This window comes from Nothoprocta perdicaria, unplaced genomic scaffold (genome assembly GCF_003342845.1).
Source record: "Nothoprocta perdicaria isolate Ctin4 unplaced genomic scaffold, notPer1 scaffold_22, whole genome shotgun sequence".
NCBI classification, from domain to species: domain Eukaryota; kingdom Metazoa; phylum Chordata; class Aves; order Tinamiformes; family Tinamidae; genus Nothoprocta; species Nothoprocta perdicaria.
Window position 1 is genome coordinate 108,326 of NW_020455415.1, and position 24,005 is coordinate 132,330.

At 41.3% G+C, this 24,005-nt stretch overlaps 1 protein-coding gene across 16 annotated transcripts in view; it reads right to left on the reverse strand.

Annotated features, from left to right (window-relative positions):
• Positions 1-24,005, reverse strand: part of NRCAM (neuronal cell adhesion molecule) — a 109,177-nt gene that overhangs the window by 64,352 nt on the left and 20,820 nt on the right. For all 16 annotated transcript variants that reach the window (XM_026038927.1, XM_026038928.1, XM_026038926.1 and 13 more), the window contains one exon: positions 22,900-22,989. The gene's annotated coding sequence lies outside the window, so the exon portion shown is untranslated. Of the gene's footprint in view, positions 1-22,899; positions 22,990-24,005 lie in introns of those variants that run through there.

Here is a 24,005-nt window from a genome sequence, read left to right on the forward strand (position 1 = left end):
CTCGCTCGAGGTGGAGCCGCCCAGCCCAGCGCGGCCTCACCGGCTCCGAGGAGCGTGGAGGTTCCTACCAAAGCAGAGTCCGCAAAGGATCCAAAGTCCCGGAACAGCCTTTTGTTAGGGCTTTCTTATGAAGGGTTTATTACTTGTTTCTTTCCACAGGCTTTTCCACACTTACCAAAAAAGCAACCAGGTCTCATCTTGTTCTCTGTATTTTTGTGTGTGTTTTAAATATTTTCTTCTCTTCAACTACATCTGCTGTTTTTCTTTTGAGAGTCTTAAGTGTTGTTCCTCCTTGAATGCAGTAAAATTTGATAGCTGCTGCCTGCAGCTTATTGGTAAATTATTATGAGCACTGGACAGAGACCCCTGCTTCATATGCTGCTTCCTCCCCGCCCCCCCCCAAAAAAAAAAAAAGGATATTAGTCCTTAAAATGTCTACACGACAAATTTTTCTTTCAAGTGACTCCTCTACAAGTCCCAGTGTCCTTGCCTAGAAATGCTCAGAAGTGCAAAATAAGAAACACGAAGTGCAGTCTCATTAAGGATTACTGCAAGCAGGTAAGATGGGTCATGACAGATTCAAATCCTCTCTTGAGAGCAGCCGCTTACAGATGATTTTTAGAAGACTGGGGCAGGGTTTATCTTTCCTCTTCCAGTTGGCTCACACATTCCCTGAGGTCCTCCATATTCCCAGTTTGGCCCTTCAGAGGACTTAAGAAGAGTACCATTTATTTTCCAGCTCTGATTAAATTATAACATACTTTGACTGGGGCAGCTCCATACACGGCAGAGAAAACCCGTAGATATCTCTCAAATTAGTCTTTATAACTTTTTTTTTTTTAACCTCCTCTCTTATAAAAGAAGATGGAGCATAAAAACAGTGTTTTAATACCATTTTTTTAATACCATTTTCATCTTATGGAGTAATTACAGCCTGAGCAAATATGCTTCAACTCTTATGCACGTATACGTGTGTTTTGCTTTCTTTCAAAGAGATGGTGAAAGTGTTTGAATTGAGCACTACTTTGCAAATCCACTCAAGACCACGGAAATACTCAGGAAGGAGTGAAAACACTCCTTGCATATGTTGAAAGAGACATAATTTGATTTGAGGCACATCACTATTAGAGATGGTAATGAAGAAGTAGTAAAGAATTCAGCCTGAATATTAAATTTCTCAGTGAATTAGAAATTTGGTACAAAACTAGCAACGGGTGCATACTGACAGCCACTCACATGCTAGAAACAGGTACCCACCCACATGGCTGTACTACGGAGGTAGTTTTTCAGGCAATGCTTCAACATCTGTACAAGGATGCAAATGCTGCAGCAGCTGCTAAGTACCCTTTCACAAGGCCTAATTCAGTCTGGGCTTCAAGAAGACACAGGATTTTGAGTAGCCCACCTCTTTTCCACTGAAAGGCTTTGCAGTTGAGCAAAAAAAATGCTTATTTAAATAAAATCTATGAATCATTAGACCCTGCTATCACAGCAAAACCATTTAGTGCAAAGAACGCACAGGAAAACTGCAGAGCAGGCAGAAGGAGAAAGTGCCATTGACTTGAAGGAGAGCTCTGAGCTCAGTGTCTGCAGTGCCTTGTAAATAAATATGCAGACGGGACGCTCAGCTGAAGTACGCCCTGAAATCTTGATTTCTTTGCCTAGGAAATATGATGAATATGATGAAGGGTTTTTCTTTCTATTTCTTTTTTTTTTCTTTCTTTCTTTTTAAACCATCCTGGATCCAGAGCAGGGGCTTCCAAGGGCTTATGAGAAGGTAAGTCATTTTTCATTACTCTGGTTAATCCCTTTCTTTACATCCCTGCTGCTCACTCCCCAAAGCACCGCCTGTCTGGAGGGTGCCTGCAACGCTGAAGATACTCTTGTGAAAAGCTTACTGTGCAAAAGAACAGAACCTGATTCAGAGAGCGAGAAACTCCTCCCTTTGGGAAGTAGAGCAGAAACCACTAATATTAGCATGAAATGTCAGAATAGTTATGCTAGGGAGGAGGTCGCTCAGAGGAGGGACAGTGCCAGGAACAGAGGACTAAAGCATTCTGTCACATCGAGGGCCCTAACAAGGACACTAACAAAGGAGGGTAAACAGCGCTGAGGGAACGGGCTGTACGAATTCCACCAGTTGCCGTGGGGAGGTTTTCGGGAGATGGGGCATTGGCCGCCTGTATGTCCTATCTATTTAAACAGATACGGGTGAGGCCCAGGCAAAAGTTAGCATGCTTGCTAATTTTTTAAATTTTAAATCAGTCTCTTAAAGGAGTTACAGTTATATCCATTAGCTTGGAAACTGCTGGCATGCCGATAGAATTGAAAGGGGTATGAAGCAGGAGCTCAGAGCTTTAGGGAGAGGCCTCCCTTCCTCTTGGGAAGGGCTGCTAACACTCAAGATGACTGCAGCTGTGCACATCACGCCCGTCCCCACTTTGAGGGGCAACACTAACTAATTGAAGCTTCTCCCAGCAGGTCAGTGTGACCCTCAAACAAGCAGACCAAGCCCTTCACATTTGCAGAGATCCTCAGAGTTTGCAGCATTTCAATTTCCTAACGGGCCGTTTTCTAATTTAGGCCTGGGTCTGCTGTTGCACAGCCTATATGCAGGGATGACTAGGGCCCTAACAACGGCCAAAACCAACTAACCAAGTTTTAGATTTTCCGATATTATCGCTCTTCTAATCTTCTAGTTCTCGCAAATACTTCCTACCTCTCACTCTGAAATACTTCATAGCGAAATGCGAAGCGCTGAACAGTTTAACACCTCCCTAAAAACAGCCTGCTGCAGCTGGCAACCTGAATGGCACAGCGAGCTAAGGAAAGCAGGGAAGGCTGGTGTTCAATCTCCCTTTTATTTTTTGTTGCCTTTCCTTTAACACTAACTGGTGGAGTAAATAAACACCCCTAGCTTGCTGGAAAATCCCAGCAGTAGAAAGCGGCAGTTTTAACAGGCAGGCAGTTGTGGTCGTACACCACCACCATGGCCGAGGACATGCACGCATTGCCTGTCGGTGCCACTAGGTTAGGAGGTTGTTGGCACCGAGGAGCCGCGGGAGAGCTGGTGTTTGCCCTCAGGGGCTGGCCCGGGCACAGACACAACCAACTGCAGCGCGGACAAAACCCTCGCGGCCCCGCGGCCCGTGCCCATGCCTGCGAACACCGCAGCTGCGGCGCCGTCCAACGGCACCAACGGCAATGCCGCGCGGCCGCCATGAGGTGGCAGAAGGCGGCGGCGGCGGCTCCTCGGTCCCCACACAAACGTGCAGGCCCGGGCCTGTGGCGCGTCTTTAGTGGCACCCACGGATGCTCTACATTTAAATTCATATTTGCAGGATTCATAGCCCATGTGGCTGGTGTCATCGCACCAGACTTGCCACTAGCTTCATCTGAATTTTGCTTTGATTAAAACTCTTTAAGATTTGTTCTACAGTTTTTATTGCTGCTGATTCTTTTAATTCTCTCCTTCCTATTCACTTTCATGTATCTGCATTATCAAAGACATAAAAATACAGCAATCCCACGAGGGGCTTATTTTTATGTGCTTCACATTTATAGAAATGTGGGAAGTTTTCCTGCTACTAAAATGTTAAAGGATTAACATGACTATATATCTTAATGTATCAAAAATAAAGCTCTGAGACTTAATTCTCACAATAAACCTCATGCTTCTAGTAAGACTTTGTAAAATACCATTAGCAAACTGAAAGCATCTAAATGAGAAATGCCAGCCTACATTCCCATGGTGCTGCCCTTTCATTTAAATTGTATTTTATACATTAAGAATATTTTATATTTGATGGTTAGGAATCAGAGAAGGCACTTGATACCACTAAAATAACGTGATTTTAGGTTCAGTTTTAAAAGCAGCAATAGGACAATGCCAATAACTTTCTAGGCCTGAGTAAGCTTTTTTATAAAATCATTAATTCAAACCTCCATGGTAAAAAGAAAAAAGAAAAAAATAAATCTCATTCATTCATCAAGAAGTAAATCCAGTTTGTTCCCTAGCTCACCTATAGCCTTCCCTGTGATTTTTTGATATTTATGCTATTAATGAAACACAGAAACTTAGCCAGAGTTTCAAGCCTATTACATAAGTAAACATTACACTTTGATGTAAAAACTTACAAGGTTCACAGATTCATTTGAATTTCACATTCATGTTACCACCAAGGAGATAAAAGACATTTATTTCCTATTGCTATGCGTACTGCTGTTTTCCTGGCTTGTTACAACTCATTTATCTTTGAAATCAAGATCTCTAATTAAAACAGTGTACTTTGCAAAAATAATAATTCAATTTTATCTTTTAAATTAAGCTCAAGGCAGTTCTACACTGTCCCACCAACGGGTGAGAGAAAAACATCCTTCCATTCAAAGAACTCTGCCAAATACTTTTGTTTTCAGTTATGTAAGTATTATGCAAAGAACAAATAATATCATCCCACAAAATTAGTAATAAATGATGAATTAAAGGAAGAAAGACTTGTTAAGGGAAAATAACACTGCAAGAGAAAAGGATATAACAAAATCCCAAAGGAAAAATCTTTCTGAAATCCTACTGATAACTACTGCAAAAATACTTTACTACAAAACTCATCATCTAGGTTCGTAATAGCAGATCATTAATAAGCATTTTTTTTCCACAATTGAGAATGGATACATTTAAATATACAAAAACAAAAAAGTATCTTACCAGCTATTCGTTTATCTATATATATAGTTATATAGATATGCATACACAGAGTATTTTAATCATGCATTAAGCCATTCAAAGAAACATCTATTTTTTTATACCAAGACAGCTATACCAATACAGAAAGGGGCTGCATAATTTCACCCCACAATAGCACTCTTATTCTCAGGAAAGTACTTGGTTTTATAATTATGCATCCATGTTAACTCTACCAGCAGCCAAGTTATTTGCTAAATTTCTGAATACGCACAAGGAAATAAAAACTTTTTTTTTTTAATATGGGTACATGCAATTGCAATTTCTCAGTTATTAGAAATTATTAGTATATTATTAGCATATTGTACCAATTTTCATTTTTGGATAATTGCAACTGCATATTTTTCATGCAAATGCAGTATGAAATATGAACATTTCTGAACTTTGACAAACTATAAACAGGAAAGCAAGAAAAGGTGAAAATATATCACATTCTTACTTAGTTGATTACTTCAAATACTTTATATTTTTTATTAATTATCTCACTCTTTGAGGAAATCATCAGTTATTCTAGTCATAGAAAAACAGTGTATTAAGGCAGCTTGTCAGTCAGACCCCTCTCCTTTGCACATCTTGACATTCGGGTCCTCCACAGCAAATACAAGCAACTGCTCACTTGAGGCTCAAGTAGCACCTGCAGGTGCTTCAGCTGCATTAGCATAATACTGCTCTGGCTTGCAGCATGTAACGAATGCAAAATTGCTGCAAAGCGACATTAAAGGCTAAACTGATTTTCTCAGCCATGCTAATTTAAATTGAGAGAGATGCCACCGTTCACAGATTTTTAATTTTACATTAAATTGCCTTACTGCTTATACACCAGAGAAACCATAATAAAACCAAGATCAGAAAGTACTCTTTAATCTTTAATATAAAATTACATTTTGCCAGTTTTTCAATTTATTCAGAGATGTAGCACCATTTAAAGCTGTGCTTTGTTGTATTAATTTTAATCAAATGTTATTATAATTGGGTCTGTAAGGACATGCAGAAACTATTGCACCACTAGGATGAATCTAGTTTTTGATCTGCTTCTTAAATCTTTCCAAATCAACCTGATTTTTTTATTCTCACCTTTAACATCCCTTCCGGCATCCCTCCCTATGGTTCCACACCTTCAATTCCCAATTCATTTTTTTTTTTCTTAGAAGAATAATTTATCTCAAAGCAGTAATTCTGGAAACCCAGAATGACTGCTGGAAACGCTGCCAAACCTTCCTTAGGCCTATGGGAAAATGCTGGCGCCTTAAGTAGGGCTCCTGGGAAAAGCTGCACTGGGATGGAGGGAGAGGATGGCAGACCTACAGGGTGCCTCTGAGGGCAGCCCCTGGGCACGTACCCTGTGGGGCTGGAGCACCTCCTTCCAGCAAGGAGCTTTTGGGAAAGCAAAGCAGGACCTTGGACACCTGCGTGATCAATACTCCTTAGCCAGGGTAGTTTCAACAGCTGAAAATGGCTGATGACACAAGGCAGTAATGCTCCTCTCCCAGATCTTCCTTCGTGAGCAGCCAATTAGCTCAGCTTTTTCATTGCAAACATTTGGAACTTCACCATTTTTCTAGACTAAACTACAAGATGTTGAATTAGTTCATAATTGTATTTCCTAAATTAAGTTGGAGTCAATTTGCCTGGGCAGCACTTAGACTACGTCTAAGTTTCATTTGTCATCAGAGTAAAATTTAATGTAGAAAATCAACTTATATCTCTATTGCATGAAAGTACTTTTTTAATATCAAGTAGATATTAGATCACTCAGATATTAGTTAACACTGAATATCACTCAGATATTAACACTGAAAGGTAAAGTTTGGGGTTTGTTTACTCTTTGTAGACTTATACTGGGATTTTTTTTTTTTTTTTTTTGGGTCACTTGAGATCCTGGAAGAAACTTCTTAAATTACGTGTTAATTTTAAGTTCACAAAAGGGACTATGTTGTGTGGGTTGCCTGCGGACACGCTGGCACAGTGACCAAGGAACCCTTGCCAGCTTTCTATCCCACCAGGAAAAAAGCTCATGCAGGCAACAAGACATTTAGGAAAAGGTAGGGCACAGGAGCACTCTTCCCATAACCCTGAAAGGAGGAGACTTTGCAGCCTCTTTAATGTTCACATCTTTAGATTTTTTCATTTCAACTACGAGCGAAAGATAAAGACAACTGACCTGTTACCACCTCTTAATATTTACTCAGAAGCGTTACAGGTTTTGTCCTGCATTAGTAGGAGACCTCACAATTCACACACATATTTCAAACTTTGTAATGGGTTCCGTAACTGGAGATAGTTGCTGTAAAAAAAGGCACTACATGAAAGTTGTGGGCATGGCAGGGATGCGGGAAGCCCTTTTCCCGCTCTCCTTCCATCCTGACAGTGGGTTCCCAGCATTAGGCTGGAGCCAGCCTGGCCACAGCGAGTGATTAAGCAACTTCTGACACCATAATGCTGCTGCTGGGGAATTTGCCAGGTAAGATAAGAAGATCTCTGCTTAAACCACATTCCTTCCCTAACGGCTGACAATCTTGGCTATTTTTAACACTGCAAAATGTACTCCCATCAGTATATGCTGGGAAAAGTAGTATACACTTCATGTTTAATATCATAAACCTGAATTTCCAGACAGAAAGCCAACAGGTGGCATGACTGAGGCACTCTGAACTTCAAACATATGTGCTCTCGAATATTTATTCAGAGTTTACCTGAGTCACTGCACTAATTTAGTAGAGAGATTGGATGTTGTTGTATACAGGAGGGAAAGACTCAAAAGACTTAAAATAGATAATAAAAATACTGTTTATAAATGAAACCCTTCTAATGCATTTGGGTCAAGGTACTTGTGTCAGAAAAAAAAATCCAAGTGGAATCTGAATTAAGAAAGGAAATACAGTTAAACCTTAGTTAACTTTACTCACTGCTGAGTAAAATATGAGGCTAGCCATGAAATTCCCTTTGCTATTGTAACAGCATTAAGAGCCAGAATTGCTCTTTTCTGCTGGCAGTTACTACAGTCTCTTGATCATATTGCTTTATTTGAAGGTCCACTTAGGTACTTTATCTTCAGCATTACAACCTAAAAAACTGCAAGTATGAAAGTTCACAGACATTAGCACATCTCAAAGTCATCCTCTCTTTGCTCCTGAGCAGAGTCACAGCATTATGGAACTAACCTCCCAAAACTAAAAGAGGAAACTGCAAAAATATTAAAGCTATCTATTCAATGTCCATACTCCTTATTTTCCTGTTCTTTTAATCTTATTTATTCATTTATTGCAAAGAGTGCTCTAAACAGTCCAATATGCAGTGAAAGGGTTAGTACTTAAATCAAGTGTGGGTGCATTTGGGCATTAGGCTAGACGTGACTTAATGCTGCCAAAAAGACAGGGTAAAATGGAGAAGTCCTGGTCTGCACTCCTGTGCCTGGCTGCACGTCCCTGCACCCTTGCCTTCCATTTGGATTAAGAGCTGCAGTATCCTCAGTTACATCAGTTCGTTGACCAACAGGAAACAAATCTGTGGAAGAAAACTCCAGCTTCTGACATGACACAGACCACCCAAAAGGGGCTACCTCTTTTTGGGGAGCAGTTTGAAATTAAATAAGGTGACATGATTGAAACTACACCCTGAGTCTAAGTCTCCATGGAACGGAGCTGGAACCAAACATAATAACCTATTCCTATCAGGCCAGGTTTGCTCTGTTCTCCCTGCCGAGGCAGTGGTGCGGGATACACTGCAGAAAGAAGGAAAATGAGCAGAAAAGTAAAACAGCTCCAAATATACTCATGGGCAAAAGCTTTTTTTAAAAAAAAATCAGCTTTTCTCTTTGAGTTCCTCCGTTTTATGTGGGAGAAAGATTACCAACATCCACCACAGTTTCTTAAATCACTACAATATTCAAAAAGGTAAAAATAGATGTTACTCAAAGCAACCTCCCAAATAGTTTTCACCACCTGCTCACCCTACAGCAAGAAGTTTGCTACGGCAAACTATTAGCTTCTCAAAATCATCTTACTGTATTTCACAAGCAATTCTGCCATGCTGCTATTAAAAGTTTTCAAATTTCATTTACACAGAGCAATTTTATTCAATTTAATCAGTTGCTCAGTATGACCATTCCTGTGCATGGTTTTCAGCTAGGACCTAGTTTCTTCACCCCGTCCCTGTGATTTATGCTCCTACCTTCTAGTATTCACTCCTTTCAAGAACATTTTTCACTTCAACAATGCATTTGCTGGCTTGAGCAGAGTCTCATAAACAGCCATTCAGAATGGATCCACTTCACCTTAAGCCCTTCACGTCCTCTTTCCACGTCTAGTTGAAAGAGGTTCATGTCCTCTTTCCTTCACCCAAACCCTCCTTCACCCAAACACTGGTACTGCTCCATATTTTCCTTCACAAAAAGCAGCTCTTTGGGCATACCCCATTTACTCCTAGATGGTAACACTAGCTTTTAAAAGCCTCTAGCTTTTAAAAACATTCTGCAGGATGCAATAAGCAAATATTCCTTTAGTCCTTTTACCATCAAAATCTTGCATTAAAACTTTTACTTCTTTGATCTCATAAAAAGGAAAAATCCTTCCAGACATAGTAATAACGAGAAAAGAAAACAAACAAAAATCATCCAATCCAAGGAAGAGATGATTGGACAGATCCATGGAAGAAAACGACAACAGTATTTCAGCCATGTTGAAGAAGCAGAAATTTCAGGGCACCCAGGAGTGCTTTATAATGAAAAGCAGAATCTCATGAAGATTATGGGTTCCCACAGACAGCTCAAGCTCAAGAGGAGACAGAAGAGGCCCTTGCATGTTCGTTCTCATATGCACATGAGAGAAAGGAGGCAGCTAGACAGACTCCAGCACGCCCGAGAAGGAGCATTTCCTTTTCCAGGTCTCAGCCCTCCTGCTCCTGTTCTGACTAAATCTTCATCAGACAGGCAGAAACTGAAAACTTTACAGGAGAATTGCCAGCATCACTGGCAGTGCTTTCTCAGAGCTGAGAAACAGGACTTTTACCCACAGAGAACAGAATATGGCAAGAATAAAGTTAATCAATAGATATAGTAAGGGAAGCAGTATTGTGAAATAAGACCTGCTTATATCACATAGCAGAACATCTGAGGGAGGCCTAAGTGAAGCCCGTCAAGGGTGCAGAACATGCCTGGCCAGCTTGGGTCCTAAAGGAAGGGTCACCAGGCTGGATTTTATGAGCAAGTGGGTTCAGTGTTCACAGGTTTAGCACAGGCTTGGCCTCAGCCAACTCCGGTAACTCTGCACCAGAGCACAGAAATGCCCATGGCCTTACCTTGAAGTTACTAGAGGAGACACCATGTTTTAATGTAAGCATATTAGCAGTCCAGGTGGCTTCACCAGGAGTCCTTGAATTCTGAAACTTATATATGTGTTGACAGGATCAAGTTCTCAGTTGCGTAAATAATGATGACAGTTGTGATGTTTAACCACACTGGTGTTAAACCCTTCATTTCTACTTCCCAAATAAAACTGCAGCTTCCAGGAATGCCCTCTCTCAAACACAATTTAACCAAATAAAACGTTTAAACATACTGATTTACACTGATTTACTTCCATTTTACTCGTATCACTTTGCATGTGTAGAACTCATTAATCTGAGTGAAATTACGCCTCGTATTGAGTGGAGAGAAGAGCTGATTCAGCCCCGCTGTGCTCACACGCTGCCCTGAGACACCCCTTGGTGAGAGTGAACCCAGCAAAGCCCAGGCCTTTGCACCAGGGCACTCAGGGCCCAGGGCACGCACCCTTCTCCCAGTGTCTCAGCCACTTCCAGAGGAATTTCACTGTGTACTTCTGTTAGGAATTCTAGTCTAGGCAACTATTTTTTGCTATCTTTAGGATTCAAAATACAGCCTTGTATTTCTTTGTGAAGAGTTGCAGCCTTCTTCCTGGTGCACTCCAGCAGATATGTGAACTTCCATTTTAAAAAGCACCCCCTGAAGAAGTGCAAACACAGTAAGTACGCAATAAGTCAAACCATTACTGCATTTCCCTTGCTGAGTTGTATATCCATCAACCCTTTACATTTATTTTATTCAAATAACCTTTTTTTAAATTCTGGATAAAATAGTTACAATAAGTGTAGGCAACTCCTACAGACCAGCATATGCAGTGTCCTGCGGAATAATTTTATTACAGTACTGTATGTCACATACATTTACCAGGATGCTTTTTACATACACTGCAAATTCTGTATTTGAAGTTTTTTTTTCTCTACAGGTATTCCAGGGAGAGAGAAAGATATGAAGAAGGCCCTTGACAGAACATTGGATAGCTCCTCTGTTTGGAGTAGGATGTAGCAGCAAAATTAATCAATCTCTCCATCAAAATTCACTTTGCTATAGCAGAAATGTAAGCCTACTTTTGCTGAATAATCAATTAAACTACATGTCATGTTAAATGAAAACTTGTAAGAGGAATAAATATTTTAAAGAGGTTTTGAGTGCTACTCCCATTTCACCTACTGGTACAATTTTAAAAGAAAAAGAATTTTTCGAAGCACTGTCTTAGCACAGTCCAGTAAGATCAGTGCTGATTTTTTCACATGTACGATAAGAAATATTTGGGAGTGCAGATTTTTCCAAAGTGGAGTTTTTTAAAATGCCCTGCACATACCTAGCAGAGCCCAACGCGACAGCCCGTGCAAGGCGCAGAGGCAGTTCCTGCGCTCCCTGGCTCAGCCGCTCGCTTCCAGGCCCCTTCCCATCACGGGCTCTTGTCCTTCCCTGGCCACGTCCTCGCCTGTGTGAGGGGAGACACACGTGCACACCATCCCCTCCTCCAAATCTGCAGGAAGCCTTTAGTTTTCACTGGAAATTTTTTTTTTCCCTGAGAACATGCTTAGCTCTCTTGTGTAACTCCCAGACTAGCAGCAAAGGCTCTCGGTATCAACCTTTACCAGTAAGGTAACTATTATTAAATGACTATTCAGTAAATAACTATTCTGAACTCTGAAGTTGGGCGATTACTTTAAAAGCTGTGGGTTAACGATTACAGAAGGATGCCCAAGGATGCTCATTATAGAGGGAGGCACAAGAACTTTTGAAGGAAACGTTCTATTAAACTTGCAATTCTAAAGTTACGCTAGTCACAAATTTATTACTGAATTCTTTATAAATGGTGTTATTGCATGCAGAATTCAATGGAAAACACATCAACTTTTTTTTTTTTAATGGAAGTAAGTTTATTTTTCAAACAGGTGAAGCCGCCCCTCTGATGGTCACAGCAGGTAGCCCTCCTTTTGCTGCTTGACTGAGATTAAAGGCTGCAGAAAGACGGGCTTTCCACAATGCCCAGAGAACTCTTCCATCTTTTTTATCCAGTTGGAATCACAACCTGCTTTGAGGAAGTACAAAACAAGGGGGGAGCATTTTTGATTAATCCACTGATACCGATCTGGGGATTTTTGTCTAGCAGAGTGTGTATTTAGTGTATATTTTTTTCACTCATTTTGCCACTAGATTAGGCCAATCATCTCCTTACAAACCTAGTTTAAGTTTTAACATGTGAAGGCTCTATCTTCCTTTAAAAAATCTTTACTGGCAATTCATGGCTCTTTTGTGTCATTCCAAAAAGCAGCGAGTGTGCTGAGAGATGCCTGGATGAGAGCTTTCCAAGAAATGGCCTTGCTTCTGTGGCTGAACATCTGATAGTTTCCTTGCATAAGTTTGTTTTCTGAATAACACTTCTTGACACTGAAGAATAAAATTACACATGTGAAAACCATTCATTCAAACCCATATGAACTGTAAATATTTTAGAAACTAAGTGGGCATCAACATTCTTTTATGTCTAGTCTTTGTTGCGCTGTTCTAGCACTGTACACTCTCATTCTCTGTTCTTTCTGCAGTATTAAAAGGCTTTAGAAACTGCTGATACTCAGTCACTTACCCTTTAGTGAAGTCAGAAAGCTTTGCAACATTAACAGACCATGTCACATATCAAAAGACACTTAGCTACTGCAAAAGAGGGCTCCTGATGCCAGACAGATGACATTACTGAGTCATTAAAGTACTCTCATCTGCTAATTTTTAAAAGATACAGAAGAGAATCCCAAAACAAAAGCCTCTGTGGGGTAAATATGAGATTACATATTCTTTATGCATGCATTATTTAACAGAGTTTCTGCTTTGGATTCTTGCATAGATTAATCATTTATTTCAAGCCAAAAAATGGTGATGCTCCTTAGATGCTTTCCTGAATATAATATTTTCCTATTTTACAAAAGCCTTATACAGGTTGCAAAAAAAGGGCAAAACTACAGAATTTCAGTATTACAAAATTTAGAGTTGATCTTTTTGGCACAGAGAGCAGAAGCAATCCCTGGTGTTTAATTAGAAGTCTGAACTCACCTGCTACATTTTACTAATGAAAACTGGTCGGAGCTAAGTGCAACTTGGGGACCCTATGCATTTATGCAATTTTCTCTCCACCCGTACAGCACAATTTCCTACTGATTTACTGTCAAGCATAGAGTTTATGAGTCTTCAGACTATCATCCAGTCTAAACTGAGGTTTATCTTCCTTGCCTCTGCCTAATTAATTTAGGGACTTTTAGTTTTCCATCTTTAGACTCATGCAAATGCACATGAGAAAAAAACGGGATCCTTAATTCTTTTTCAGCTTATAAGGGCTTTGGGTCCCCTACTGTAGGCTTGTGCCCAAGTTAATCTCATCAGTGGAATACTAGGGGTCCTGAAAGGTTCTGGACAATCACCCTCCTCCAGGCAGCTCAATTAAAAGACAAAATTAGCAAGGTTTAAGCAGGGGAAAGATCAAATGATGAGTTCAGCTGGCTGCCACAGAGGGAGAGCAATACCCATGAGCAAGGAGAAATGAGGCAGGCTGAGATGCAACAACATTTTCTGCTGACTTGGCTGTTTAAAGAACATGCTGAAGTCTACAGGCCACGTTGAGGTGCGTTGAAAGCCACAGAGAGGTCCACACAGTGAGTTGCCCCAGTCATTCCCCACTGTGAATGAGCAGTTATGGTATCTTAAAAAGCAAAGGGTTTATAATTGTTGCTTAGTGAAAATGTTCAAGTAAGTGCAAGGTGCATATGTACAAATATAGTGTGTGTATATAAATATATAGCACATATATGTATAAAGTATTTGATGTCCTTTCATGACCACTTTCCTTTCAAATGAATTAAGTTGAAAAGTACCTGTACATCTTTGTGTAGGTCTTCTTACATACGTAGGTTGTTACAGATAACAATCAACTGGGAAAAGCAATTGAATCACGTGCAGCTTATTCCTGCAGTTTTCCTACACCATCTACCAAAATGACCTCACTGCAGGCCGACAGTGCTAACGATTAAATACGGGAACTCTCTGGTTGAATACCGAAGGAGCCCCATACCCTATTACAAAGTGGGTGCCTCTTGGACGCAGAATTGAACTTCTGCTGGGATACTGTGTTTTAAAATGTGGACAAGATTACATGCCAGGTAATTTGTTATCCTGACAGGTGTGGCAGGGAGCAGGGAGCATGGAATTCCGGACAGCGCTGGCGCCGCACAAACCGCATCTCCAGGCTCCGCATCTCCAGCCCTGTCGCACGCACACGACGCCAGAGGCAGCTGCTGTTCCCAAACGACAGCTGAGGTGACCGCGTGGGTAACAGAGACAAGTGCTGACATCTGCCGAGGTCCAAACGCACGTACCGTATACTGCCCTTGCAGTATGGCTGTGTCTGAGCTCTGCGGCCCTGGGAACTTTTCTCCTCGGATGCTCCCTCCTCCTGGCAGTATCGCTTCCTCTTGAAGACGGCTTGAAGCCCTCAGCACAAAATTCACAGCCAACAGCAGTGACTGTCACCACACAACAGGCGCAGGGAAAGAGCTGACACTCTGAAAGCGAAATCCCAGCGACAGGAACATTTTAAGAGCTGTTACAGGCTGCGACTTAGTGTTTGTAGCATTTGATCACTTAAGGATTCCTCTGGAGAAGAGTATCTTGATTTGGACTGGCTAGGCCATGCAGCCCTGGAAGCCTCCCCTTGCTGGAACCTCAGCAGCTCTCTGGGGATCTTGGACAGCCAGAGGAGCCACAGCCTGCAAATTCCAAACACCACAGCACAAGCCACGAGATCTGCCCAAAAACCTAGAAGCAAAACCAGCAAAAAACAGACACAGGCTTTCCAGCACTGAATGCCATAGGGACAAAAAAGTTCCAGGGCAGAATATACATCATTAATTTGGATCCATATTCTCTATCATATCAAACATACAAGAAGTGCTTGTGCATACCTACCTCAAATACTGAAAATGTTTGCATTTTATTCCTCCTGAGAGTCCTAAATACTATTACACCAGCATGAAACCAGGAATCAGAGCCTAAACGCCTGGCCTGAGGCCATGCCATGACTTGGAGTACAGCAGGAGGCAGCAGCATCGCTATGCGCAGCAGCCTGGTAGCCCCTGGGGAGCAGGAGGAAACCTGGATCCCAGCTCTGAGCTAATGCAGGGTCATGATCACAAGACTCCAAGTCTCTACGAGGAGTCTGTGCCACCACGCTGGGAAGAAAAGGCAGTAACCACAAGAAGCAATGACACTGTGTCACTGTCCAAAGTCCAGGTGACTTCTGCATGTGTAGGGCTCCCCTCTTCAAGGAATCAATGCTCTGGTATCTTAGCTGCTCTTCCATGGAAGCCATTTCTGATGCTTAGAGTGCTCAGTCCTACCGTGTAAATACGAGAACCTGCTGCAGTTGGTTTTTGAAAAGGATAAAATGAATCATTCTTTGTGGAATTTTCAAGTAAAATAAACATCTACAGTGACAAAAAGCACCCTTTATTCAGTTTGATATGATACGGTGAATCCAGAGGTTGAAGGCAGCTCATTGTGGTTCTTTCCCTTCAAGTACCACAAGCATCAAAATGCGATTATGTAATTTTCCTTCTCACTTCACCACCTCTTCCAGCTTCCCTAAAGGTAAGGTTTAAAATTAATAAATGGATCCCTATTTTAGTTTTAAAGTGCATTATCTAAATGTCACAATAATGCTGGGATAACTGAAGGACAGTGATGCCAGTTCCATTCAGTGTTTGTGGAAAGCCTTTGAAATGATTGTTTCTGTGGAATACATGGGTCCTTTCCAGTGGCTCTTCCTACTTAGCTGTACTCCAGCACCTCCATGCAGGCTACCTGCAGGACACTCATCAGAGCAGCTTGAAGAATCAAACGTTTAAAATCTTTTTCATATCTTACTTTGGGGAGATCAGAAGGAAGCACCAAAGCACCCCGAAAGGATCACTTTGGTTTGAGAAAGAGCAGGTGATGATCTCGTATCCTTACAATTTAAGAGTGAGCTCTTCTACATCAGTGCCCAAAAATGAGTCAAGCAAAACACCCCATCAGCCTTTCTACACTTGTGCTAATTTTCAACTGACTAAACAAAGCATGCCTGTGTGGTGAGCAAACTGCTTTCACAGAGGCTTAACTTACAAAGCTGATGTACAGAGTACGTTAGAATTCGGCAGCCTCATACTTAATGACAATTTTGAGAAAAGCAACTGTATTTCACACTAGGTATTGTTTTAGGGGAGCTGTGTAAAGAAAAGAAACAAGTTTCAATTCTCTAGTTGGAAAAAGAACTCTTGAATGGTTCCCTTTAAATCCCACCTCCACTTTTAACATCTGCGAGCTGAAGAAATATTTTGTTTCTTACCAGCACTTTTAATGAATGAACTGGATTCACAAGCATTTCACTAATCAGTCTCATGTGTTGCATCTCAATTGCTTTTGCTTTTGCAGGTTCCTCAACCATCTCATTGTTTTCGTAAATATTTTCCTCCCATCCCAAAGACAAAATGTCACAGTAAGTCCCAGAGAGCACACAACACTATCTTTACTCTTAATAGCAAGAATTGTCTCAGCTGAATCTGTGAAACATGCAGAAGCACAGCAGCACGTTTGGGGGAAAATGTTACAATATATTGCAAGGGACATTGTCTGTGAGTTGAAATGATCTGTCTCTTAAGCGCTGTGTAAACAGTCCAAGAAAACTAATGCTGTCTTTCAAGCATGCAAACAAATTCAAAGGATGGTTGTGGTGTGTTTTTCCATGCAAACAAATTCAAAGGATGGTTTTTGTGTGTTATTCCGGATCATCATCTGCAATGCAGCTCTATCTCAAAACTGTACAACGGCTCGAAAGGCACTAGCTATTCCTTTGCACACTGTTCTTTTGCCTTCCCATTCCTTCGCACACCGCTCTTCTGCCTTCTGCTGTTTCGGGTGGGAAGCTTCAGTTCCTTCAGAGGCTACGTGGCCTGAGAGCTACCACTTCAGGGAGGAGACGATCAGAGGAACTTGTCTGAGCAACCACAGGCAAATGGGAAGGTGTGACAGTTGGTGAAAAAGTCCCTACAGGGTTTGGTTCTTCCTTGTACCATTTTCCTTTCCCTCGCCTGGCTGCCCAGCATCCGCTCTGCCAGCCAAGCGCCCGCTTTGAAGTCCTTCCTGGGAATGTAACTGCGGAGCAAATTGCCAGCAAAGCTTCGGGGCAGCCGCGCAGCCCTGCGGGACCGGTGCCTGCGGCGGCAGCGCGGGGCCGGGGCGCTGCTCCCGCCGCCAGGGACCAGGATCCGGACGGGACGGAGCCACGTGGAGGCTCCCAGCCCAGCGCAGGGAAGCGCCGGGGGCGACAGTCCCCCCAAACCCACTCAGGTTGAACCTGGGCAGTGCTTTGGAGACCGGGGATGCTCATGCAGGTCATTGTGGTTGCAACTCCTATTTGAAAATCACTGTTTCCACTTTATTTTGTTTTTTGACAGTTTAGACTTCTACAGTTATTTAGCCTCTGGGACCTGGTTTTATCATTCTTAGCAGCTCCTTTAAGTTGTCTGCTTCTCACCACGCAGTTCAAGTTGACAAGGTTCGAGCAGCAACACAGGGAAGACAGAGGGAGAGGAGCATAAAATGGCTAATTTTTATTTACAGAAACATTTTTAGATTGTCAGATTTAGTAGCTTTCTGAGATAAATAATCCTGTATAACAATGCAAATGGACTCAAAATTCCTGTGGCACAAGAAATGTGAAGGCTAAGAGCAAGCAAAGTTTTTTCAAAGACAGAGCCAGATTAACTGCAGTAAAGATCCTCAGACCACTCACATAACTGCACATTATTATAAATTATGCAGCTTACCCAATTCAAGAAAATGTATCATCTGGCAGGGCAATGTAAATTGAAATAATACTGAGCTGCCATAAAGCCTAGCATGATATGACTAATCTAGTTAGTTTTTATCATTTGGAAACAACTGCTTTACAAAGCCAAAAATATTTTTATACTAGAATAAAGAATGCTAATCACTCATGACATTTTATTACGAATATTTTAGTGAATTCTTTTTAAATTGTCAATTCAAAAAATTCAGATTTGTAAACATCAGATACTCAGGCCTGTCTACTGGGCTGAAATGCATTCCTATGAGGAACTGACCTTAACCGCATTATTTAGCTTTTAAATCAAGGATAAACATTTTGCAAAAAATTCATACTTTAATACAAAACAAGGTATCTTCCCAGCTTAACTCAAATATTACTCCTGATATTTTATGCTCAGATCTTCATACAACATAATTTCCCTGCTTTTCCAACTTCACTGGGACCTTCTCCCACTCAGTACTTTGTAATACCTGAGGGTGCCCTAGCAACACAGTAGCTAAAAAAGAACAGAAAAAAGAGAGCACCAGGTGTTTTACTAAGAATAAAAGATACATGTTTTAAATTAAAAGACAATTATCATATTTTATCTAAAAATATGGTTAAAAATTGGAAAACAGTAAAAATGAAATATAGTTTGGAAGCTTTAATCTCTGTTCCTCGTATCTTTGCCTCTGAATTCTCCATCATTTTATAAAATACTGGAATACATGTACACATGTAGGAAGAAGAAGAGGAACAGGGATCCAGGAGTCATTTAAACTGTAGTTGGAATAAAAGTATCATATATGTTAAATTATATGAAACTAATGAAAGCCACATTTAAAAAATAAAACAAAAAAAGAAACTGGATTTAATCATAGTTAAACAGTTTTCATATTATAACTTTGTTTATTTGTTCTGAATAAAGAAAATCATTCTTTGTGCAGAAAACTATAGCCCTTTCTGCAATCTGCACTTTTCTATCTTCAAATTATTTCAGCACCTCTTTCACTGTGATTTGCTACAACAGCACACAAGTTTTAAGCTCTAATTTCTGATAACTGCGAATGCCCCAGTGCCATAGTCACAGTGTTGGCTACGAAGCTGCAGAGCTTCTTCTGTTTCACTGAACAGAGGTATTCTTAGATAAAATGGATATATAACATAGGGGAGGAAAAAAAAAAGCCATTGGTAAGTTTTTGATAACTTCCCATAACGTGAAGTGAGTGGGATTTATAAGTACCTACCTTAGGCCAAATACAATTTAAAAAAAGACACTTCAAGAACAGGATTGGCTGATATCCACCAATCTATTTGATAAGGGCTGATATCCATATCAAACATACATATAGCCCCAAAGGGCACTTCATAGGCCTGCAGCTGTGAGAAGCACCTGTTTGGTGAAGCCAATCAGGAAGACAAAGAAGCAGGGAAAGAGGAAAGGGCAGAAAAAGAACACGGAGACAGGGAAGTGTTGGGATCTCTTACTGATTGCTTCTCCAGCCCTTGAGCGATACCCTTGAGCAGAAGGGAAAGACTGTTTTATATCCACAGAAAGCTTTGGGTTTCAAGTTTACCTCTTCTTCCTCTCCTCTCTCTCACATGCACACAGAGGAAAATATGTGTTATTAATAGCTCAGAAATTCAGTAATTTTTTCTTGCAGGAAAAGCTTTTTGCATTTATCCCTCCCTTGGAGACATGAAGTTCATAAAGAAGAATCTCCCTCATAGACTTGTGCCAAATGGAGAGCAAAACCATATGCAGTGAACACATTAGTGCTTCTCGTTTATATGGACCCTACAGATCTACATACCATATCAGAACACACCTGTAGCACAGCATGGATTGCAAATGGAAAACACTCCATTTTGTAAGTGATATAAAGTGAGACTCCTAAAATACAACTTTTAAAACATTCAGAAAGCTGGGAAAGAATATATCCTCAAAAATAAAATAAAAGCTGGTGCTTGGTGCGCACCTACTTGAAAAATGATGGACATGGTCTTTTCTGGACTAGCTTTTTATTTTTAAACTTCATCTTCTGTTGACAAACACCTCCCACTAAGTTCCCTCCTCACCTGTCCTCAGGCACTTTCCTCCACCATCACATGGGGCAGCCAAAGATAAAGAGCCCCAAGAGTCTTTGATCAGGCTTGAAAAGGGAGGCAGAAAGCTGTCTATTAAGGCAGTCATTTGGCAGGTTGTACATGGAAAGAGAAAAAGGAACATTTGCCAGTGAAAAATGAAATGAAAATACAGACGCTGAAAATTCAGCTTTTATACCAAAAAGAGAGGCTGAGGAAAGGTTCAGGACCAGTGGTCACAGGACAAGCAAATGGGTGGCACTGCCTGCCTAAGTGGCTCATACACTTCCTGTACCACAAAGCTGAACAGGAGTCAGTCCCACCCAGCAGCCACAGAGAGTGATAAATTGGTGGGACTAAACTTCTCATCCCGCTTTGCAAATTACATCGCAGAAAGGGGAAAGCTAAATTAGGTTTTACAGTTGTGCCTCTGCAAGCAGGCCAGACCAACGTGACCTGTCATTTGAAGGGAAACCTCAGTGGGGAAGGAGTTGGGCCACATCAGCAGAGCTCCTTCAGCACCACAAGGAGCAAGGAGGAAATACAGGAAATACAGTTCCATCTCCACATGAGGAAGAACTTCTTTACTGTGAGGGTGACACAGCCCTGGAACAGGCTGCCCAGGGAGGCTGTGGAGTCTCCTTCCCTGCAGGTCTTCAAAACCCACCTGGAGTTTGGCCCTTTGCCACGTGCTCCAGGCGCCCCTGCTGGAGTAGAGGTTGGACTAAATGACCTCTAGAGGTGCCTGCCAACCTCAACCACTCTGTGATTCTATGATTCTGTGAAGGAGCGATCCAGCCTCCTCCTTGGCACTGCTGAGGTGGCAGCTGGAGCGCTGGGTCCAGTCCTGGCTCCCCAGCACAAGAAAGACACAGATACAGGAGTAAGTCCAAGCAAAGAGACACTTAACTAGAGCATCTCTCATACAAGGAGAGGCTGAGAAAGCTTGGACTGTTCAACCTGAAGAAGAGAAGGATCAGGGGGATTTTATCAATGTGAATAAATATCTGAATGCAGATTGTAGAGAGTATGAAGGCAGACTTTTCTCAGTGCTGCCTTGTGAAACAGCAAGAGGCAATGGTGACTACTTGAATTACAGCAAATTCCGCTTAGACATAAGGAAAAACCTGTGTACTGTGAGGGTGGCCCCTTCCATTCCAAAGATTCTACAGTTCCCTTAGGAAGAGACCAAAGGCAGCAGCCTGTATCTAAATACAAGATACTCTGTATCTAAATACAAGAGTATTTCCTGATGCCCATCACTCAAGGTCTAGCCAGTATGGGGAATACACAACATACAGATTAAGAACATATATTTGTTCTCACCAATCAAATCACTACATTGCCTGTGACACTGTCAACATCCATCCATCATTTGAGAACATCTTTTCTTCATGCCTCCCATGAAGTCAACACTAGAGTGGTAAGCAGAGCTTAACCAGAGCAGTCTAATGTAAGACAAGAAGCCCTTCTTCCACTTTTGTAGTGCCTATTCTCTTGCACCAGAGCATCGACAATTAGGCTTTACAACTACAGGAGAAATGAGAGGAAACAATAAAATGTCACAGAGAAAAGCTAGAACATCTCACTCATGAGGAGCAGGCACCTGTGCACTGACCCAATTAGACATTCAAACCCTTGTCACTTTGGAGCTGGCTGCTTGTCACTCATCCAAGCAGCCTCAGGGGACGTATTGTATGGTAGCATTGCCTGACAGGAGAACTGGAGCTATGCAGGCAACGAGCGCTCAGCAATAGGGTGCCAGGATCCTGGTGAGCAAGAGCAGCTGCCAGCAAAGCCAAGAACCTCAGAGCTTCCTTAACTTAGTTGCCAACCAAAAAGCTTTTCAAAATCTTCAATGGTTATTCTTTTTTTTTAGAGCACTTCAGTTACAAAACCTTACAGTAAGAGTCCTCTTCAGGAAAGCTACATTTAACTCTTGAGTGACTAGCGCAAGAATCATGTGATGAGAGATCCCTGAAAACTTTTTTTTAAAAAAGCATGTCTTAAGTCGTACTTTTAGCACCACCACTTGCATACAGTTCAGAAGGCAATACACTTCATTGCTTATTTCTTCCTTTCTGTGTTTTAAACCTATTATTGATGCTTTCAGACGCTCTGTCTGCTTGAGCACATAAAGGAGGGAGAAAGCACTGGCAGCTACCCACGCCTACGCACACTACAAAAAAAAGGTCTGTTCCAGAAGACTGTACACAATACCGCATTCAAGACCCCAAAATAATTTTTTTTTTTTTTTTTAGGAAAGTCATATACTAAAAAACAGATGACTATTCAGCAGCTATCAGTCACTTCAAGTAAGGCTATCTCTGTTCTTATGTTGAGAGATTTATGCTGCTCAAATATAAGAGCGAAGTGGGGGAGGGAGAGGATAACAAGAAAAGCTTACTTCAAAACTTCCAAAACAGGCATGATAACCTTAGGGTCTGAACCATGGGACTGAAGAATTCGTAACACAGCCATCATCAAAACTGCAACCTATGCTAGAGGAAAACTCTTTCCAGTATAAAACATCTCCAGACCCTTCTAGCTTCTATTTTGCAGCGACTCTCTTCTTTCCTATTTACTTGTCCTGACATCTGTTCTCTGCAGCTATGAACATCAGAGATGATTAAGCTTACCTTCAAATATGTGAGGCTATGAAATACTTCTAGCTGCTTTTCTAGTTAATATATTTGAGTCCTTCACTTAGAAGCTGAGCTGACATGTTAAAATTTATACTGATCACAAACTGTTTACCCAGATAAACACGGAAACGCAGCTAAATGCAGAACACATTATATGACTTTCCTGATAGCATGTAAATGTCATGCCAGTAGCTTTTGTTCTCAGGGAAAACAGGCCACATTCAAATTTAGCAGGAAAAAACGAACTTACTTTTGTACAAATAACTTCAGAGTGAGATGGTCTATGCCTTTGCTTTCCTTCTCATTCCCTGGATCTCAGGTCTTTATGTTATTGCCTGACCTGAAAAAAAAGAAAAATATATATATATATATATTACCCAAAATAATATGTAAGTCTTCCTATTAAATAACAACATATACATCATATATGTTGTGATATAGCTGCAATACTAAATTCAATGTAGCTTAAGTCAAGTTAAGCAGAATGGTATTTTTCCAGGAACACGGAGCTTAAGAAAAATATGAAACATTAGGAACCAAGCTAAGACTCCTAAGTTTCAGAATTAACTACATTTAGCATCACAATCATAGCCACTCCCAGCAGGTTGACCAGCCCAGCCCATGCATATTTCCATATATTACTGAATGAAAAACAGAGAAACACGTCAACCGAACCATTAGGAAATCCAGCCACATCCTTCTAAGGGTCAGTAACCCAGCTTAAGGCCACTGGCTATCTCTGTCTCCTCATGACCTAAGGTACCTTTGGTGGCAGCTCTACCACATGACAAGTTGTGTTCACAGCACTTCACGTGGAAGTGAGAGACCTGGGCTTATGGCTGATTGGAAGCAGCCTGGTCTCCAACCTTCTTGGTGGTTATCCCAAGTCCTAGTTGAGGAGAGGAAGGGAACAGCCTCCACAGACACCCAAGCCCTCCAAATCAATCCCTCAAGCCACGAGGAAACAGCAGGAGAGAGAAACTGCCTGGAAATCAACTGCTGCTTCATTCCACTGCTCACAGGAATTCTTCATTCAGTTCCTCTCTCTCCTCCTACCCTTTGTTAGCTTAGACCACTATTTCAAATAGATTGAGGTTTTCTTGAGAAAAAGCAAATTTTGTTGCTTATTTTTCCATGCTTAAGTTTGTGTAGAGTTGAACTTTCAAGTGAGAAAGGCTCAAGTAGAATTAGAAATTTTGAAAGTAAGTCTCCAAAAATTTCTTAATGAGAACTCCCCGGAGAGTCACTTACTTTACACATGCCCATGAGCAAACTCAGCTATGCTGACACTAGAAGCAGCCCTTATTCACTGAGCTGAAAGCCATAGACTAGCACCAGTCCAGCCACCTGTTATCA